Consider the following 6,000-nt stretch of genomic DNA (forward strand, 5'->3'; position numbering starts at 1 on the left):
GCTAAATTGAGATCAGGTAAACTATCTAAAAAGTCCCATTACCCTTAAGGAAATAGAAGCAGTCATTAAAAACCTTCCAACCCCCCAAAAAGCCCAGGACCAGATGGTTTTTGAAATGACTTTTTAAAAACACCTTGAAGGAACTTGTGTTAAGATAGTTTTGAAAGTATCAGGCCATTCCTGTAATGATGAATCACATGTAATCACAAGCAGGGAGGGTAATATTGCTGAGGCTTGTTCCAGTGGCTTGTAGAATTCAAACTTTGCATACTAATTTACATTCAACTTAAAATTCTTGGATCTCAATGGACAGCTGTATGAATAATTTTGTTCTCATTAAGATGCAAATGAGGGAGGGAAGAGAGAATAAAGCTATTTCAGAGAATATGTCAGGAGTGGACATGACTTTTTCAGCTCTACATTTTACTATGTCCTTCTTAATTTGCTGCTTCTTGTTTTAAATTAGATATCTCCCATTTTTCTTCACAAAATAGGGGTAATTAGATAATCATTAAAATATAAATACTTGAGAAAGTAGAATTTTAATTGGAGATTCTTTAGGATAGTCTCATATAGCTTTTCTTGTGTTTTTATTTATGATCTGCATTGTAGGGACCTTTTAAGCATCAAGCAAGATATAAATTTGTGTCATATGGTTTATTGTGCTCGTTAATTTTAACTGTTAACTTGAAGAAACCTATAATCACTTGGAAAGAAAGTCTTCATGAAGAGGTATCTAGATCAGTTTTGTTTGTGGGCATGTGTGTAGGAGATTGTCTTAGTTGATAATCAAGGTAGAAAGATGCAGCCCACTGTAGGCAGCACCATTCCCTAGGAAGGGGACCCTGAACAGTATAAGTAAGGAGAAAGCTAGTTGACAGCAGGCAAACAACCAAATAGGCTACCATGTATCCATTTTTTTCTGCTCTTGACTGCAGATGTGATATGTTTAACTGCCCACTTAATTCCTGCCCAATTAAATGCTTTCTTTCAAGTTGCTTTGGTCATGGTGTCTCTTCACAGCAATAGAATAGTAATTAAGACTTATTAAGGCTGCATGGCCTCGCAAGGGCCATTCATAACTCACACTAAGTCAGAAAGTATCGGGTTACAGACAAAATGACTATTTCCACGCTGCTACTTTCTCCTAATTGGTATTTACTAACCTGCCTCTCAAGAGTGCCTTCCCCACGGCTCCTTCACTCAAGTCCCCCTGCACCGGGACCCCCAGGTGCTCTGCCAAACTGTTTTGGACACCATTGTACTAAGAGGGTGCTACTGTCTGACGGCTTCAGGAGAACATTATGTGTCCAGGCAACCTTGAAGGACCACACAGAAGGACTTTCTGATAAAGAACAAAGATTTGTGGATAGACTTTACACGGGTTTAGTTCAAGGACAGAGAGCATGCCTAGCGGAGGCCATAACTCTTGTGGAATCAACTCACACCAGGAAGAAGGAGCTTGGCTCAGGTGCTCCTGCAGAGAGTCTTAGCCCGCCAGCGGGAGCAGGAGCTGCGGAACCAAGGAAACCCTGTCACATTTCAAGTAGGACTGTCTGGGCCCCTGGAGCAGGATGTTTTGGGAAAATGCTGACTGAGCAAGGGCACAGGTTATCTGTGCTAGTTGTGAATCCATCTTCTTGCACCAGTGGTGGGTGATAAAACCCGGATGACTGAGCTGTCAAGAGATATGAATGCTGACATTCTCCTCTCCTACCAGTGGGACTCTAGGAGGAGTGACAAGGACCACAAATGATGCCATTGTGTTGTGTGAAGGAGGGGGCTATGACATCATTCTTATTGAAACCGTCGGTGTTTGGGCAGTCGGAGTTTGCTGTGGCTGACATGGTCGATATGTTTCTTTTATTGCTGCCGCCAGCAGGAGGGGATGAACTGCAGGGTATCAAAAGGGGTATAATTGAAATGGCAGATTTGGTTGTTATAATTAAATTTGATGGAGACTTGGTTGTGCCAGCCCGCAGGATCCAAGCAGAGTATGTGAGCGCACTCAAGTTGCTCTGTAGGCGCTTGGAAGTCTAGAGGTCAAAGGTGATTCGCATTTCTGCCAGAAGTGGAGAGGGCATCACTGAGACGTGGGACACATCAAATGCTGGTCAGTGGGGAGCTGGCTGCCAAGAGATAGACACAGCACAAAGTCTGGATGTGGAATCTCATTCAGGAAAACGTCTTAGAACACTTCAAGACCCATCCCAGCATCCGAGAACAGATTCCCCTGATGGAGAGAGAGGTCCTCAGTGGAGCCCTCTCCCCAGGATGAGCAGCAGACTTGTTGCTAAAAGCTTTTAAAAGCAGACACTAATAAATTTATCCCGTGCAATCAAAAAAAAAGACTTATTAAAGACAGGATTGAGGAGTTTTGCTTCCCATAAGAATAGGGCTGGTGAGATGAAGGTGAAGTCATACTACATGACAAAGTGTTTTGGTTACTTATGGTTCATAGAGATCCAATGTGTATTTAAGAACAAGAAAGTAACTAGCAAGTGTTGGCTGAAAGGACCCTAATATAGCTGTCTCTTGTGAGACTAGGCCGGGGCCTAGCAAACACATAAGTGGATGCTCACAGTCAGCTATTGGATGGAGCACAGGGCCCCCAATGGAGGAGCTAGAGAAAGTAGCCAAGGAGCTAAAGGGATCTGCAACCCTATAGGTGGAACAACAATATGAACTAAGCAGTACCCCGGAGCTCTTGACTCTAGCTGCATATGTATCAAAAGATGGCCTAGTCGGCCATCACTGGAAAGAGAGGCCCATTGGACACGCAAACTGTATATGCCCCAGTACAGGGGAACGCCAGGGCCAAAAAATGGGAATGGGTGGGCAGGGAAGTGGGGGGGGTATGGGGGACTTTTGGGATCGCATTGGAAATGTAATTGAGGAAAATACGTAATAAAAAAATATTGAAAAAAAAAAAGAACAAGAAAGTAGGAGATGAAAAAAGCTCAAGTGCAGTCATCAGGAAGTTTTATGCAGAGAAGACTAATTTACAAATTTGCCACACGAAGCTCTCTGAACATTGTTTATATAAGGCTCTACTATTTTGTCTCATTCACCTTCATATGTACACACCTGTGCAATATGTACATGCATGCACAAGTTAATAAACATCTAATTAGTTTTAATGCTCTATTTGTAAATATACCAAGTATTTTATGTATGTAGATTTGTTGGAGGTCAGAATATTTTTGTCGGACAAAACATCATCTTATGCATAAGGATTCTAGCATGAGGGGGTTGGAGAAATGGCCCAGAAGTTAAGAACATTTGATTCTCATCTAGAGGACCAGAGTTCAATTCCCAGCACCCAGGTCAGGTGAGTTAAAACTACTTGAAACTCTAGTTGCAGGAATAAAAAAAGGTAAATTTAGGTAAGTCCACCCTCTTCCTCGCTGCTCCTATTTCTCCCAATAGTCAATAGTTTCTCAGTATTCATGGAACTATGTCTTCAGAAAATCTTTTTCTGTATTCTGTGGTGTGTGTGTGTGTGTGTGTGTGTGTGCCCACATGCATGTGTGTATGATATCAAACATTCTGAAATATATCCTGGATCTAGAGGCAATAGGTTGATCCAGTTTGGACTGTTTCCGGGAAGATGTACAGTAAGGCAAATTGTAGCTCCTGTGTGAACTCTAAGAGAAACGCCCCTATTTACCATCTTACCTTTATGCATATTTAGGCATATATACAATTAAAATCAAAAGCATCCTCAGAAAGGACCTCCATCATAAACAAAGACCTGCATATCTTGAATCTGTCAATCAGCACAGAAAACCACCGACACTCTTCCCCTAGCAACTAGCTCCTCCTGGACCCATGGAAGGAAACCCTGAGAAGCAAACCAGGGTTCATTCTCCAGAACTCTGACTCTGAGGCTGTTGCTCCCTTACAGTGTGTGTATTCTGTACTTCCATTTTGGTTTTGGACAGAACCCCTTGCTGATTCATTATTTGGGTATACTTCCTCAAGTCTTTGATCAGGATACCAGGAACCTAGAAACATCCAGTCTAGACAGATAACCACTGGAAGTGTTACCAGGAAAATCATGGTCTCCTCTTTGGTTTCTTTGTCTCATTAATAAAATAATTTAAGAACAGACTAAAAAAGAAGTTGGAGGAAAATTTTGAGTTAAAAAAAAATCTAGGCAGCTGCCTGGTGGAGGGCGATAGATAAGAGGAAAAGAGAAAACCATACCATTCCAGTTGAGCCAGCATGGAGATCTACTACATGGCAGAGAGGCAGGCATGTAGAAATGAAGAAGGCTTTAGAGAGTAAGGAAACCCAAAGGACCTGAGAAGGCGTACTCAGGATCTGGCTAGCATTAAAAAGAGATATAAGAAAATGAAAATTTAGACTTTTCTGTGTTAGGAAGGTGAGAAGGCCCAACAGGGCTTCATGGTGCTCAAGAGTAGAAATTTGGGGGATGGAAAAGTACATTAAGTAAAAACTTATTCCTCCTACAGATTTAGCACAGCTTAGGACATATATATATATGTCTTTGACCAGGCGAACGAGATTAACTCCTAAACTAAGAAATGTTGGCGCGTAGAGTCCATTCTTTTCAGTAGCAGTATTGGTTTTATTCCAGTAGCTCTGTTTTCCAATGAGGGTACGTTCACTGCACCTGCCAACAGCTCTCTCAATAAAGGAAGTGTTCTCATTTATGTTTGAAAGGGTCACACAGTCTTAGAAGCAGTCACATTTATGGAGGCTTGGACATCTTGCTTGCTAAGACAACTATGTCAGATAAGATAATATCGGGTAATCAGAAATTCTGGGACAAGCACAAGAATTTTTGTAATCATACCCAGTGTGATTTCCTTTGGAAAAAAATGCAGATCTTTGACAGTGTATTAAAAACCAAGACCGCACATTCTCCTCCCTGGTACATGCCATGCTGGGCACTGCTGCGTTGCTGCCAATTTTTGAGCGCTTTAGAGCTTTTGAAATGAACCAGCAATTGTTGAGAGACTTCATTATTTTCAGCCTAGGAGAATAAAATAATTCATTTTAACCCAGAAACAATTCTCTGTCTGACTGGAAAAACCACCAGCATTGAGAGGCGACTGAATTCCATGTCTGTGAATCCTGCTACACATAACAACCTTTTGATCAATCTGGGAAATGATAGTGTGGTGATAACATTAAAGAATCGATAAGCTCTCAACAAAAGGGAATGGGCAGAAAATTAAATAACAAGAGGAAGACATCAAGAAGATGAAGCATAGCCAAGGTGGAAATGGTCAATTTTGTCAAAAACTCTGGGACTCCTGATGCTTTCATCTGTCCTCTGAGGCTAGGTCTCAGTCTTGCCCAGACCATAATAAGATTCAAAGGAATAAAATATGGTATGAATAGGAATGAGCATGGTGCAAAACTACTGAATAAAGATGAAAAGCACGAAGCTAAAAGGAGGAATCCTGATGACCACATTTAGGAGTCATTTGATAGAATTTTATAAACATGTCTGCCAACTTCTGCAAACCTGTAGTTAGAGAAAAACAACAAGAAAGACAAACTAACAACAAACACAAGAAGTGCCAGGGGGATTCACAGCATCAGTCTGTTTATGTCCTCAGCTGACAGAAACACAGAAAAACTCAACTTCAATAATGTGTATCTTTAAATCCTTGATGTTTTAAAAACACAGCAGGATGCCAAAGAGGGATGAATCCAAAAGCTACAAAAGAGAAATTTCGTGATGTTTCTGATTAGCAAGTTAGAAACAGTAAGTGAAGTTTTCTGAGCTCTCTGGTCTATCATCTCCTCTGAGTACTGCCATACATCGGAGCACATCTTTACCAACACAGACTCACCTTCCTGATTCACCCACTTCTTTTGTATATGTTTGTATGTGCATAGGGATCTCTCTCTGTCTCTCTCTGTCTCTTTCTCTGTCTCTGTCTAGTTCTCTCTGTCTCTCTCTGTCTCTGTCTCTGTCGATGTCTCTCTCTCTGTCTCTCTGTATATGCAGGCCAGAGATTG

At 41.4% G+C, this 6,000-nt stretch overlaps 1 pseudogene; it reads left to right on the forward strand.

Moving 5' to 3' along the window:
* On the forward strand, positions 1,053–2,341 carry Gm4935 (predicted gene 4935; annotated as a pseudogene).

Source organism: Mus musculus, chromosome 13 (assembly GCF_000001635.26).
Source record: "Mus musculus strain C57BL/6J chromosome 13, GRCm38.p6 C57BL/6J".
NCBI lineage: Eukaryota > Metazoa > Chordata > Mammalia > Rodentia > Muridae > Mus > Mus musculus.